The 15,329-nt window shown below is 47.0% G+C and overlaps 1 protein-coding gene across 8 annotated transcripts in view; it reads right to left on the bottom strand.

Annotated features, from left to right (window-relative positions):
- INPP4B (inositol polyphosphate-4-phosphatase type II B) overlaps positions 1 to 15,329 on the bottom strand; it is a 311,591-nt gene that overhangs the window by 272,907 nt on the left and 23,355 nt on the right. The window contains exon 1 of one of the 8 annotated variants that reach the window (XM_064149502.1): positions 2,428 to 2,529. The exons of the other annotated variants lie outside the window; for them this stretch is intronic. The gene's annotated coding sequence lies outside the window, so the exon portion shown is untranslated. Of the gene's footprint in view, positions 1 to 2,427; positions 2,530 to 15,329 lie in introns of those variants that run through there. 8 annotated transcript variants of the gene reach the window in all.

Here is a 15,329-nt window from a genome sequence, read left to right as displayed (position 1 = left end):
CCAAGAGGCTTCCCGGGGCACACAGGGAGTTTGGGGCTGACAGAAGGATATTCCTACTAGCCTCTGTATACTGAGTGCAACTACCTGTTGGGTTACAGCCACAGCCTGGACTTTAACAACACAGCCTTTGAAGTAGACCTGTTTGGGTTTTCTAAAAGAAGAGCAAACTCTGCAAGGTAGATATATTTTTCCTGTCCAGCTGTGCAGTTTTGGTACCAGCTGATCCTCTCTGGGGCAGGCATCCTGCACACCTTCCACCAGTTGGCTTCTCGAGTTGCTGAACACAGTTGGAGAAACTCAGCTGCAACCTACTAAGGTCCTGCACCTGGGTCAGTGCAATCCCACACACAGATCTAGGCTGAGTGGGGAATAGCTGAGAGCAGCCCTGAGGAAAAGGACCTGGCAGTCTGGGGTGATGAAAAGCTCAACAGGAGCCTGCAGTGTGAGTGCAGCCCAGACACAACCCTGTGCTGGGCTGCAGCAAGAGCAGTGTGGGCAGCAGGGCAAGGGAGGGGATTCTGCCCCTTGGCTCTGCTCTCCTCAGAACCCACCTGCAGTCCTGGGTGCAGTTCTGGAGCCCCCAATACAAAGACATGGAAGTGTTGGAGCCAGTCCAGAGGAGGCCACCAAGATCATCAGAGGGCTGCAGCAGCTCTGCTCTGAGGACAGGCTGCGAGAGTTTGGGCTCTGCAGCCTGGAGAAGAGAAGGCTTTGAGGAGACCTTAGAGTGGCCTTCCAGTATCTGAAGGGGGCTACAGGAGGGTTGAGGAGGGACTATTTAGAAGGTCTTGCAATGATAGGACTGAGTAACACCTATGCTATCAGAGCAATGAAGGTTACTGGATAAACTCTAATCATGCTTAAATGCAGTAAGCACTGAGATTCACAGGTACTGGTACTCCACCCAACTGCAGAATACAGAAGACCAGGGAATGAGACAAGTTGTAAACTGCTATTTCAGACAGCTTTTGCTTTCCAGCAAAAGAAAAAAACAGACCCAAGTAAACAAAACACCCTGGGTCTCCTGAAAGCCTATTAAAAGGAATAAAGAACCTTCAGGAGGAGAGGAGCACATTGATTTTGTCATTTCCCCGCCCTGCTCGAGAAAAGATGGTATATCTCTTGCACTCATCTCTTAGTGCAGTGGCAATGGCCTAGAAATTTTTTTTATTGCATCTGTGCATCACTTGCTCTGCATTTGAGCCCCAGCATGTAAATCATGTGGCACAGTCAGAGAGGTACAGAGCAGCCAAACCCCCTGAGACAGCATGCTTCAGTGCATACAATCCAATACCTGTCCTGAAATGCAAGGCAGCCAGGCCAGCAAACTTCCACAGTGATAATAACCAAGGTACCCAGTCCACTGAAGCTCTCCCAAGAAGCTAAACTGATCTGACAATGTCTGAATACTATTCAGGTCTAGAAGACATAAAAGATCCTGGGATTCAAACCTGGGTTTAACTCAGAAACTCAATGACCAGCCAAAGGCATCACAGTGGGTGCTGACACACCAAATGAAGTGAAAGAGAGAAAACTCAAAGCAATAGCAGTATCTGTCTTCAGCTGCATGTCCTTGAAGGAGCAGAAAGACTTTGGAGCTCAAAACTCCCCTTCTCTTCTGGTTCCATCTCAGAATAAAGCTGCCAGGGAAGCTCTTAGTCATATACTGCCTTTAAGTGTTTCTCTTAGCTTATCTCTTTCCTAGCATGAGCTCAGATAGAAAAGATAGTATCTTCAGTTACTTAATACTGGTGGATCCACAGACAGGCATTCTTTCATACTTGTGCTTAGAGAGGAGCATGCTGAATCTCCAGTCCCTCTCAACAATTTTTCCCCACACAACCACCACAACCATAAATTATAAGGAAACCAGAACAGTCAATTACTCTGCAAGTGGCCAGGAGAGAAAGAGGTGGAGGAGTCTCTGTCCTTGGAAGCAATGATTTTAGAGCAAGTGACAGGCTTGACAGCTCATGGACCACAAAATGTGTGAGGGATGTTCCCTGTCCCCACACATTTGCCATTTTAGTGTTCATGGTCACTATTTATGGACACAGAATAATCAGAGCTATCAGATATGGGAACAGCCTGCCCAGGGAAGTGGAGTCACCATTCCTGGAGATGGCAAACAACAGTGGAGACATGGCACTTCAGAATATGGTCTAGTGACCATGGTGGTGTTAGGCTAACAGCTGGACTCAATTTTAGAGGCCTTTTCCAGCCAAAATGATTCTGTGACTCTCTTGAATCCAGATGACACAGAAAGAGCCCTACCCTCTGGGATTTTTTAACTTGGGAGGTGCTAGGAGTGAGGTTGCCAGTGAAGGCTGAGTGAAAAACACTTGAGGACCTCAGCCTTCTCCTCATCTACTGTTACTAGCTCACCATTCTTGCTCTTCAGGGGGAGTTCTCCTTTCATTGACATACCTGTAGAAGGTCTTCTTGTTATTCTCTGCATCCCTTGTCAAGTTCAGCTCCAGCCATGCCCTGGCCTTCCCGACCTCATTCCTGCACCATCAGGCAGCATCTCTTCCCAGGCTACTTGCCCCTGCTCCTTCTTGCCTTTTAGCTTAGCCAGTAGGTCTCAGCTGAGTCACATTAGACCCCTCCTTCCTTGCTAGATTTCTTACACCTGGCAGTGGAAAGCTCTTGAGTGCTGTGGAACATGTCCTTCAAGATCTGCCAGCCCTGTTCGGCATTCCTGTCCCTGAGGGTGTTTCCTTTGGTCTCCTATTGACTAATTCCCTGAGGCCTTGAGCAATTTCTTCTAGGGGGAGGTGTCCCTGCCTCTGGCAGGGGCTTGGAACTGGATGACCCTTGAGGTCTCTTCCAACATAAACCATTCTATGATTGTACAAAAGCTGGAATTTTGCTGTTCTGAAATTCAGGGTCCTGCCTATGCTCCTTGACTGATCCACATCCCTTAGCACTGCAAATTCCACCAGCACAGTAAAACCTGGTTACAGCTACATAGGCATTGGGAGGTATTTCTGTATTTTTGTATTTAAAATGCTCTGCTTTAGAGTAAATAGGCAGCACAAATGCTGCTGATCTCTCTTAAGATGCACAGAATGTCCTAGAACAATGCCCCTCAGCTCCAATAGATGCCAGCTGGTGGCACAGCTGTCTCCTGTGACACGTCAATCTGGCACATGTAGGTAGGACAGTTACAGAGAATCCTGAGATAGGGTTTGTCTTCAGGGCTCTTTTTCTGTTAGCTAAATAGATGTCTCACCACTGATCATCATCTCCAGAGTGCAAGATCTGCAGTTCAGTGCTGAATTTTGGGACACTGGAAGATTAAGCTGTTCTGCTTCTCTCTTCAGGCTCAGTTGGGATTGCTCTAATTTATGTCAGCTTTGAGCTGGTGCCTCAGAGTTTCTGTGCTCTTCAGATTAGTTCAAGCATAAGGTACTTTGGGAAAATTGCTTCTCTCATGCTCACATTGGCTTCCAGCACCTCTGTCCCTGCAGTGAAGGGGGGTGCAGGACCACTTCGTTGCTGAGGAGATGAGGATTTAATTTACTATCAGCCACATGGGGGCTTCTTTTAAGGATTAGCCCAGAAGAAAAAGAAAGGAAGTGAAATGTTTACCCTGGACACTGCACCCCTCCTTTCCCCTCCTCTTCTGAATGGCCCCAAACACTGTGCAACCACATACTTGAACTAGACAGCAGGAGTGGTCAGATTTCCTGGTGAGCAACTTTTACTGCTTTATCTTTACTGTGCTGGGGTGAAAGGCAGCAGGCATTTAACAGAACAAAGCAGCCACCACTAGGGACAAAGGGAAATGGATCATAGAATCAAGCAGGATGGAAGAGACCTCCAAGATCATCCAGTCCAACCTAGTACCCACTCCTAGCCAATCAACCAGACCATGGCACTAAGTGCCCCAGCCAGGATCTGCTTCAACACCTGCAGGCACAGAGACTCCACCACCTCCCTGGGCAGCCCATTCCAATGCCAATCATTCTCTCTGACAATAACTTCCTCCTAACAGCCAGCCTAGACCTCCCCTGACACAACTTCAGACTCTGTCCCCTTCTTCTGTTGCTGCTTGCCTGGCAGAAGAGCCCAACCCCACCTGGCTACAGCCTCCCTTCAGGGAGCTGTAGACAGCAATGAGCTCTGCCCTGAGCCTCCTCTGCTGCAGGCTGCACACCCCCAGCTCCCTCAGCCTCTCCTCACAGGGCTCTGCTCCAGGCCCCTCACCAGCTTTGTCACCCTTCTCTGGTGGACACATTCCTCAACATCTCTCTTGAATTGAGTGGCCCAGAACTGGACACAGCACTCAAGGGGTGGCCTGACCAGTGCTGAGTCCAGGGGCAGAATAAGCTCTCTTGTCCTGCTGGCCACACTCTTCCTCATCCAGGCCAAGATGCCATTGGCTCTGCTGCCCACCTGGGCACACTGTTGCCTCATGTTCAGCTACTCTCTACCAGCACCCCCAGGTCCCTCTCTGCCTGGCTGCTCTCAGCCACTCTGCCCCCAGCCTGTAGCACTGCTTGGGATTGTTGTGGCCAAAGTGTAGAACCCTGCACTTGGCCTTGCATAGGAAATTCTAGACTAAGATTTTGGAATCTGTCAGATTTTGCCCAGGATGCTATAATTAATGCTCTTAATGAAAGGCAAAACTTCACTTCTTAAACTTCCAACACCACCTACCAAGTGTTCATTAATCCCAGTGTCAGAGGTTTCTATGCCACAGTGAAAATATCAGATTTCCACCTTTTCTTTTGAGCTGTGCCACCAGGAAGCTCTTTCTATCCTTGGCACATTGATGTGTCCATGAAAGCTTAGACTGTTTCTGTTGTGTGCATGTATTGGAATCATAGAATGGATAACACTGAAAGGACCTCACAGCTCATCCAGTTCCAGCTCCCTGACATAGGCAGGGACACCTCCCACTAGAACAGGTCACTCAAGGCCTCATCCAACCTCAACTTGAGCACCTGCAGGGAGGGAGCAGCCACAACCTCCCTGGGCAACCTGTGCCAGTGTCTCACCACCCTCAATGCAAAGAACCCTTTCCTAACATCCAGTTTGAATCCCCCCTCTGCCACTTTAAACCCATTACCATTACATCCTGTCATTACAAGACCTTGTTAATAGTCCCTCCCAGCCTTCCTGTAGGCCTCCTCAGATACTGGAAGGCCACTCCAAGGTCTCCTGACAGCCTTTTCTTCTCCAGGATGAAGAGTCCTTACAGCAGAGCTCAGGTCACTGGATCACAGATCATAGGATGGCAGAGGTTGGAAGGGACCCAAAGAGATCACAGAGTCCAACCTCAGCTTTAACATTCTTTGGAGAATATGAATTTCATTAGGAAATGTTCTCAGAATGTAGCATTTTTTCTTTTTCTTTTTCCTTTTTCTTTTCCTTTTTTTCCTGGAATCATTCAATCAAATTCAACTGATGATCTAATTGATTGGATAGGGCTGGGTGCTAGGTTGGACTGGATGAGCTTGGAGGTCTCTTCCAACCTGGTCGATTCTATGCTTCTCCAGTGGGGTTTATGTTCTCTATCAATAACACTGGGATAGAAGCTTTTTTTTTCCTTATCTGAAGAAACTTTCAGCAAGTTGATCAGTTGTGGCTTTCTGCTCCATTATCCATTCAGCCTGGCTTGATTTGTGTTGGTGGTAGCAGTGGAATGGAAAGAGCAGCAAAATCCACTGCTGGTTCTGCATGTCTCTTGACCTGATGTGTTCATTAGCTAGCTATCTCATTCTTCTTACCTTTCCAGTCAGGGCAGCCTGTACAGAAATGAATTCCTTCATCAAAGAGAGGGAACATACCACTTAGAGTCCCATTTTCATCCTGGAAATGGAAAATTACTTTCCCTCTGGAAGGCACAACCATTCAGACACATCTAATGTCTCTGCAACTTTAAAAAGGATGAGGGGGAAGGAATAAATCAAGCTGTTAGGGCTATAATCTCTGCCTAAGAACTCTCTGATTCTTTGGAGGCTCAGGGTATAGAACCAGAATTTTGTCCTGAAATGGCAGTCCTGTGAGTAAGCAGATTTCAGTGTTTAATAAGAGGTGGGCCCAGGCTAACCTCATGACATTCCACAAAGCCAAGTGTAAGGTTCAAGCACAGCTCCAGGCTGGGTGGGGAATAGCTGAGAGCAGCCCTGAGGAAAAGGCCCTGGGGGTCTGGAGTGATGAAAAGCTCAACAGGAGCCTGCAGTGTGAGTGCAGCCCAGACACAACCCTGTGTGGCCAGCAGGGTGAGGGAGGGCATTCTGCCCCCTTGCTCTGCTCTCCTCAGACCCCACCTGCAGTCCTGGGTGCAGTTCTGGAGCCACCAGCACAAGCAGGACATGGAAGTGTTGGAGCCAGTCTAGAGGAGGCCACCAAGATCATCAGAGGGCTGCAGCAGCTCCGCTATGAGGACAGGCTGAGAGAGTTTGGGCTCTGCAGGCTGGAGAAGAGAAGGCTTTGAGGAAATCTTAGAGTGGCCTTCAAGTATCTGAAGGGGACCTACAGGAAGACTGGGGAGAGACTATTCACAAGGTCTTGTAGTGATAAGATGTAATGGTAATGGGTTTAAACTGGCAGAGGGGAGACTGGAAGTGGATGTTAGGAAAGGGTTCTTTGCAGTGAGGGTGGTGAGACACTGGCACAGGTTGCCCAGGGAGGTTGTGGCTGCTCCTTCCCTGCAGGTGCTCAAGTCGAGGTTGGATGAGGCCTTGAGTGACCTGTTCTAGTGGGAGGTGTCCCTGCCTATGTCAGAGGGTTGGAACTGGATGAACTTTGAGGTCCCTTCCAATCTAAATTATTCTATGATCCTGTGTGCATCATTGACCTTTCTTATGCCTGAAACCTTGGCTTCACAAACACACTGTGCATTGGCTGATTGAATGTGAAGACCTGGGTGGGATTTAGGGCTTGTTCTTTCTTTTCCTGGCTAAGCAAAACACATAGAGTGGAGAACTACGTTGTTAGGGAAGCAGAAGTGGATTGAAGTTGTACAGCAACTGATCAAGTGATCAGTCACTGAAAGATGATGCATTTGCAGGATGACAGCACTAACATCCATCTGCCTGTGATTTCTAGGACTTGTTTTGTTTTCAAAGGTTTCTTTGGTAGATCTCTGCTGAGGAGTGATGTATTTTATTGCCAACAGGCTGACACCAGCCTATCATTAGCTATGTCTAGCCTGTAATCAGACTCAGTGGGGCAGATCAGGAGCTCTCGTAAAGGGAACATAACTGGAGAAGATTGGCAGAAGAAAACAACATAGGCAGTGAAGCAGCTGGACTTAGGCAACCAGCACTCAGGTGGGCAGAGATTTGTTTCTGAGTGCTTTGCTTAAATTTTAGGCAAAGAAATCATGCCATCCTCTAGTCATAGCACTGAGTCATTTCGGATCTTAGGAAATTGTTTGTTTGTATACAATTATCTGCTTGATTACATGTTTTTGTCTGCTCTATGGTGGAGATCAGCTATGCTGAGAGAAGTAATCCCATCAAGAGCAGTCTGGCAGGTATGGAAAACCATCATCTTCGGGGCTTATGATCCATCTATGTTTAAAAGGAACATCCAGGCACTGAACCCAAATTTTATTACTGAACATCCTGACATCCTTGCCCCTGGCATAATACAAGGAGAGATGAGAAATAAGAGCAGAAAGCAGGTGATGAGATGTGCTGCATGTTGCTGCAGTCGCGGGGGAAGTTAGTGGTCTTTGCTGCTTTGCTGCGCTGTCAGTGCAGGGCAGCAGACACAAATGATGCTCTGTCTCTTCAGCTGTCACTGGTCTCAGCCAGGTGATCTAGCTTGTGTTCCTTCTCATGGTAGGAGGCACTATCATCTCATAACTGGGCCTGAAACAATCAATGTCCCTCCAGAACTTTTTGACTTCCAGCAAAGCACCTTGTAAGTAGCATAATCTGCAGGAATTTTAAGTGTTACATGAACTGGTTAGAAGTCTGTCCTAAAGACCAGAACAGAGCTTTATTAACCTTTTCTGTTCGATGCCATGAGGAACTGCAACTGCTTTCTTGGCTGCTTATATTCTGCACACATTTTCCTTTCACATTCTCTCAGTAAGCAGAGCTTGTTTTGCTATCAATATCTCCTAGTGACGGAGATAGTGCTATCTATTGTTTGTTATTCCAAACTGCTTCTGGCTTCATTTTATCTGTGGGGAGTATGGAAGTGCAGACTGGTGGCTGCTGCTTTCATGCTTTGTCACGATTTTCTTTCTTGTTGCTTAAGGAAAGTGACAAGCCACCATTAGAAACTCAGAGCTTTCTGACTGTGGCAGTACCACTGCAGCACTCCAAGTCAGGACTGTATTGTTCTGCTGTGAATACAGAAGCAAAGTGTCTCATGCCTTGCAGTGACTAAAGCCAATATACAGTTTGAATGTTTTCCAACTTCAGTTTCTAGTACCATACTTGGAATTGTGGTATCTAGGAGTATATTTAGTAACTTTTTAAAAGGTAATACTTAGAAATAAATCTGCCCTATATTTTCCTCTGAGATTATTTTTCTCCTCCCTATTAATGATTAGAAAATGAGACACTAGAAGTTCCATGGTGCTGGAGGTAGTAACTGATTTTGGGGAGGGGATTTGGGGGAATTATCACAGAATTTCTTAGACTGGAAAACACCTTCAAGATCATCAAGTCCAATCATAAGTTTCACACTGACAAGTCCTTGACTAAACCAAATCCCTCAACACAACACCTAATCACTATGAATCTCTATGTTTGGAAAGGTAAAAGAACATAGCAAAGTTGTGATGAGCCTCTTCTCTAAGCCTGGTAGCCTATTTGGCTGAATGCTTTGCATTGTCATGGGTAGACCAGAAGTGTACAGGCTTGGAGTCACACAAACATTTGACCTGCTGGTGAGATGGTGATGTATGGGTGGGCAGAGGCCAATGGGATGAGATTTAACAAGGTCAAGGGCAGGGTTCTACACTTTGGACACAACAACTCCAAGCAACACTACAGGCTGGGGGCAGAGTGGCTGAGAGCAGCCAGGCAGAGAGGGACCTGGGGGTACCGGTAGAGAGTAGATGAACATGAGGCAGCAGTGTGCCCAGGTGGGCAGCAGAGCCAATGGCAGGAGGAGTGTGGCCAGCAGGACAAGGGAGGTTATTCTGCCCCTGGACTCAGCACTGCTCAGGCCACACCTTGAGTGCTGTGTCCAGTTCTGGGCTCCTCAATTCAAGAGAGATGTTGAGGAATGTCTCCAGAGAAGGGCAACGAAGCTGGTGAGGGTCCTGGAGCACAGCCCTGTGAGAAGAGGCTGAGGGAGCTGGGAGTGTGCAGCCTGCTTTAGAGGAATGATTATTGATCACATTCCAGTTTCAAGCTTCCCTCTGACAGTTCAAACCTATTACCATTACATCCTGTCATTACAAGACCTTGTGAATAGTCCCTTCCCAGCCTTCCTGTAGGTCCCCTTCAGATACTGGTGTAGCTGCCATAGCTGGGTAACAGCTTGCTTGGCACGGAATAGAACACTCACAGATCTTAGAAGAAAGAGACATGTCAGGATAAAGTTATGAGACTTGATTCTACAGAAGGAATTTGGAAGTTCTGACCATTTAAAGCATTTCTACTGGAAGAAGAGTTTTAAAGGATGAGCTCAAACAATAATCCCCACAGAACCAGCTTGCTGGCACTGAGAATTCATGCCACTGCTGGAGAAGAACTTTCAGCTGAGAAATGTGGTAAGTTTGCATTATGCCCATGATGTTTTTCTTTAAAGTAGACATGAAAAGAGGTAGGAAGGCCAGGATAGCACAGCAGATAAAGTGATGTCACTGTACAGAGCAGTGGACAATGATAAGAATGAAAATTAAGTGCAATAAATATATCTGAGAACAGCAGTCAGGTAATGTAACCTGCAGTTCCCACTACACCAGCATAGAACGCAGTTAAGGATCTATTAGCTGAAGTGCCAGCACAGCTGAAACACTTCTGTGCAAATAGCAGGAACATAAAATGGAATAATTTTAAATTGCAGATTATTAACCAGGATATCACAGCTGTAAAAGAGCTGCAAAGCAGCCATGACAGAACATGAATATTGAAGGACACAACCTTTGCAGGAAAGCTAGAGAGTTATGGAATAGCACTGCGATACGTGATGTGTCGCTCAAATCATTTAGAGACAATGGAAGTGAAACAGAAGCTGCTTGAATTGATGTCAGCTTAGTGGAAGGTGGAAAGAGACTCTGTTGGAGTGTTGATAGAGTTCTGAAGTAGATGCAGCACTGGATCTGGAAAAGAGGCAACTGTGATGGTGTAACAACTAAAGTTACAGGAAACATTCTGAGACGCTACTGTCATGTGCATCAGCTGGAGACCACTTTGCTCTGGTTAAGACCTCACCTGGAGTACTGCATCCAGCTCCAGATCCCTCAACAGAGGAAGGACCTTATGGAATGAGTCCAGAGGATACAGAGCCCTGGATCAGGAAGAGTGTGGCCAGTAGGACAAGGGAGGTTATTCTGCCCCTGTACTCAGGCTGGGCGTTAGGAGGAAGTTGTTGCCAGAGAGAGTGATTGGCATTGGAATGGGCTGCCCAGGGAGGTGGTGGAGTCGCTGTCCCTGGAGGTGTTCAAAAAGAGGATGGTGGAACACTGGAACATGTTGCCCAGAGAGGTGGCTGAGGCCACATCCCTGGAGATCTACAAGGTCAGGCTTGACAAGGCTCTGAGCAACCTGACCTCGTGGAGGGTGTCCCTGCTGACTGCAGAAGGATTGGACTGGATGAGCTTTGGAGACACCTTCCAACCCAAACTATTCTATACAAATGGTATATAGAGCCAAGACTTTGTGGTTGAGAGATCTGACAACAGCGACCTGTTCTAGAGGGAGGTGTCACTGCCTATGGCAGGAGCTTGGAAGTGGATGAGCTTTGAGGTCCCTTCTGACCTAAACCATTCTATGATTCTATTAAATGTTATTTAGCGTGCAAATAAGTCACAAACAGGGGCCACAAACAGGGGAGGCTTCTTTTGAGTACTGTTTTTGCTATTGATTCATTTAGAAATCTGTGCGCTGGGAATGGAAGGAAACAGTTAAGTCTGAGGAACAATCAGTACCTTGGCACTGCACATTCTCCAACTAACATACTCCTAATTTCCTGACTGCCTTGAGGAAATTAAAAGGAATCAGGTTTTGAGTCATTTATGGATACGTTTGAGGGTTTTGCTTTGCTTCCCTTGCAAGGTACTGACACACCATAGTGAACTGGGAGGTGTTGAGGGAACCACAACAATCTGTGCTGGGTAAATTGAGTGGAACAGTGTTTTAAAACACAACTCACGCATGTGTGCTTGCAGGCTGCAAATTGTAAGACATTCTTCAGGCAAAGACAACAGCTATTCACCAGCAGAACTGAAGTTTCTTAAACTTATATGTCTAAACTCCCACATAAGTTGTTTTTCTACCTTGAAGCAAGGTGGACAAAATAGTTTAGACTAATGCCTGAAATATCAAGAATAAGGGGGAGAAAAAATCCTGAAGCACTTCAGGCTGGGGACAGAGTGGCTGAGAGCAGCCAGGCAGAAAGGGACCTGGGGGTACTGGTAGACAGTAGCTGAACATGTGGCAGCAGTGTGCCCAGGTGGCCAGCAGAGCCAATGGCATCCTGGGCTGGCTCAGGAAGAGTGTAGACAGCAGGACAAGAGAGGTTATTCTGCCCCTGTACTCAGCACTGCTCAGGCCATACCTTGAGTACTGTATGACACCAGTAAGCATTGAGAGCTGCTCCAGTGCTGACTGGGACTGAATTTTAGCCCAACCACTATTTTAACTCAAAAGGCATCTTCCTCAGACTGTGCTCACTGTGTGGAGTCCATCTCCATGGGTGGTGAGACCTCACTACTGCATCACTACATGCTGCAAGCACACATCCAAAGCTACCTATTGCCTACATCAGTGAGAGAAATACAAAGCTCTGGCCAGGCTGTAGGTGCTCTGCTTTGCCTCTAATGAGATGGCAGGAAAGCAATTAATACAATTATGACCACCACTGCAGAGTTTCACAAGCTAAAACTCAGGGATGATTTTAATTAGGCCTCCTTAGAGTCTGATTACTTGTTCTTGCTTTGTGTTTGTTGCTCCCATTCTAAGTTGTGGCTCTCTGCTTCAGGCTGGATTCTCTATTTTTACTCTTGCCTTTCAGAAACTGAAAATCCCTCCAAGAACATAGGTCTGATTAAAACGTAGATGATAATCCTTCAATTAGATGCTGAGCAGCTTTTCCAGGCTGGGCTATCAGGTGTGATTTCAGCAGGGATGGAAAAGAGGCTGTTACCAACCATTCACATCCTGAGGCAGCACAGCCTCTGTGTCAAGGGGTTTGGCTTGTGCTACTGTGCACCTTCGATTTTCATCACAGAAACATTCAGCCCTGAATTGCCTCGGGGAAAAATCAGTTATCCTTCATTTTTAATAGAAAGCCATTCATTTAATTCAGATATGCCTCTTGTGCTGGAATTGTGTCATACCACCCGAGTCAAGGGCTCTCCACCCAACTAATTCTGTTCCCAAGGAGCAGGAACAGCTTATTTACCCCAAGCAGCACTACAGGCTGGGGACAGAGTGGCTGGAGAGCAGCCAGGCAGAGAGGGACCTGGGGGTACTGGTAGACAGTAGCTGAACATGAGGCAGCAGTGTGCCCAGGTGGGCAGCAGAGCCAATGGCATCCTGGGCTGGATCATGAACAGTGTGGCCAGCAGGACAAGGGAGGTTCTTCTGCCCCTGGACTCAGCACTGTTCAGGCCACACCTTGAGTGCTGTGTCCAGTTCTGGGCTCCTCAAGTCAAGAGAGATGTTGAGGAATGTGTCCAGAGAAGGGCAACAAAGCTGGTGAGGGGCCTGGAGCACAGCCCTGTGAGGAGAGGCTGAGGGAGCTGGGGGTGTGCAGCCTGCAGAAGAGGAGGCTCAGGGCAGAGCTCATTGCTGTCTACAGCTACCTGAAAGGAGGTTGCAGCCAGGTGGGGTTGGGCTCTTCTCCCAGGCAAGCAGCAACAGAAGGTGGGGACAGAGTCTGAAGTTGTGGCAGGGGAGGTCTAGGCTGGATGTGAGGAGGAAGTTGTTGTCAGAGAGAGTGATTGGCACTGGAATGGGCTGCCCAGGGAGGTGGTGGAGTCACTGTCCCTGGAGGTGTTGAAGCCAAGCCTGGCTGGGGCACTTAGTGCCATGGTCTGTTTGATTGGCCAGGGCTGGGTGCTAGGTTGGGCTGGATGATCTTGGAGGTCTCTTCCAACCTGCTTGATTCTATGATTCTATGACACCACCTCTGGAATTTTGTACTTTGTGTCTATCTGTGACAGCCTTATTTTTCTTTAAGTTATTGCTGTGAACACTTTATCTTTGCATGAGGTGTTTAATCTAAAAAAACATGTCCTTTTGCTGAGTTTTACGTAGTTGGCTATTTGTTAGCCCCAGCTTCTTAGATTAAGGCTGTTTGTAAAATTATATATCTGCAAAACATTTGATCATGACCCTGTAGGGCTCAAGAGAGTGAAGTGTCATATATTACAGTGTTGTAACAGAAGAATTCTGCAGTCTGTGGGATAAGCCAAGGAAAAGAGCTTTTGTACTTGCAAATCTGCAAGTTGAGCAGCCCTAATCTTAAATTAGGATGGGGAGAAGCAGAAACTCATCACTACATTTTCCCAGCAGCATGGTAATGTGTTGGGTATTATGAGTGTTATTTTTTCTTTTCCTGTCATTACAGATGCTGAAAGCATCAAAGATGTTTTGGTTCTTGTGGATGATGCAAAGCAAAAGAGATTGAGAAATTCAAAATTGTTTGGGGACTGCAAAGTTTGTAAGATTACCAAGAAAAACCTCCTGTATCTTACAAGGCACAAGCTGCAGTCTTAGTATGGCAATTTGTCTGCTACAACACTGCTATTGCATCAATTTCACTGTGCTTTGTTTATCTCTACTTTTTGCATCTTTAGGGATGCTGGAAGAGGAAATAAGTCCTCTAGAGGCAATGTTCCAGTTATTGCCACTGCCATGGTGCATCCTGTAAAATGGAGCATGCTGCCATTTTAATACAGTGTAGTATTGTTTGGAAACTGGTTGCTGTGTCCTCCTCTGGTCCCTTTTTTATAGGATCAGTAGTGCCAGCACACTACCTCCTCCAGGCTGCTTTACCTCCTCTCACGTGTGTAGCTGCTCCTACTGAACCAAGCTGTACTAGACTCAGGTTTGGGTTTGTTAGGTTTGAGTCTATGAAATGGCAGGTCACAAACAGTGTGTGTAGGTGTACATTCATAGAATCATAGAATCAAGCAGGTTGGAAGAGACCTCCAAGCTCATCCAGCCCAACCTAGCACCCAGCCCTATCCAATCAACCAGACCATGGCACTAAATGCCACATCCAGGCTTGGCTTCAACACCTCCAGGCACAGTGACTCCACCACCTCCCTGGGCAGCCCATTCCAATGCCAATCACTCTCTCTGCCAACAACTTCCTCCTAAATACAGCCTAGACCTACACCTTATACCTATACCATCCAGCCTATACCTATACCTTATACCTATACTTCCCCCTGCACAACTTGAGACTGTGTCCCCTTGTTCTGTTGCTGGTTGCCTGGGAGAAGAGACCAACCCCCAACTGGCTACAGCCTCCCTTCAGGTAGCCTCCCTATTCCTGGAGACCAGAGAAAGGAATCTGCTGTGCAAATAAACTTGTAGGGAAGCAGTGACTGAAATGCTAATATTTAGCTGGAGACCACCTACTCTGAAACCAGAATGTCATAGTGGTGGCTGAATTCCTATTAAGTCAGTCCTGTGCAGATGAATGTCTTTGAAACACCAATGATGCAGGCACCTTTTAGTAGGGTTTTGGAAGTCTGGCTTACCTTCTACTTGTTTTCAAGCATGGGTTTTGAAGTAGATAACTTCCATAATCCATCTTTCTTTCTGGCCCTACAGAAAGCTACAGCCACTGCAGCTGTGCCCCCCAGCAGTGGAAGGTGGGCAAAGGGGCTGGGGAGGTCATTGCCTGAGCAGAGAGGTGAGAAAGAGCAATGTAAGATGATGTTCTTGAAAGCATAGTTAGAGATTAGAGAAAAGCTCATGGATTAATCTGGATTTGCCAGGAATCTTTCCAAGTAAGAGTTAGGTATGAGGTCCTTCATATTTGAACTCAGTCCTAAGGCTGCAGTTAAGCCAGCATTCCAAGCTGTCACCCAAAAAAACACCCAAAGAAAAAGAACAATTCATAGTCAGCCCCTTCTGAGGGGAACAGAGGGTCCAATACATCAAGCAGGCCCTTCTCCTAGGGAGGTTTGCCATCTCCCTGGAGCCCAGGTTCAGGACATCACTGTC

This window comes from Pogoniulus pusillus, chromosome 10 (assembly GCF_015220805.1).
Source record: "Pogoniulus pusillus isolate bPogPus1 chromosome 10, bPogPus1.pri, whole genome shotgun sequence".
Classification (NCBI taxonomy): domain Eukaryota; kingdom Metazoa; phylum Chordata; class Aves; order Piciformes; family Lybiidae; genus Pogoniulus; species Pogoniulus pusillus.
The sequence above is the reverse complement of the archived record's forward strand: the minus strand, read 5'-3'. Positions and strand labels throughout refer to the sequence as shown.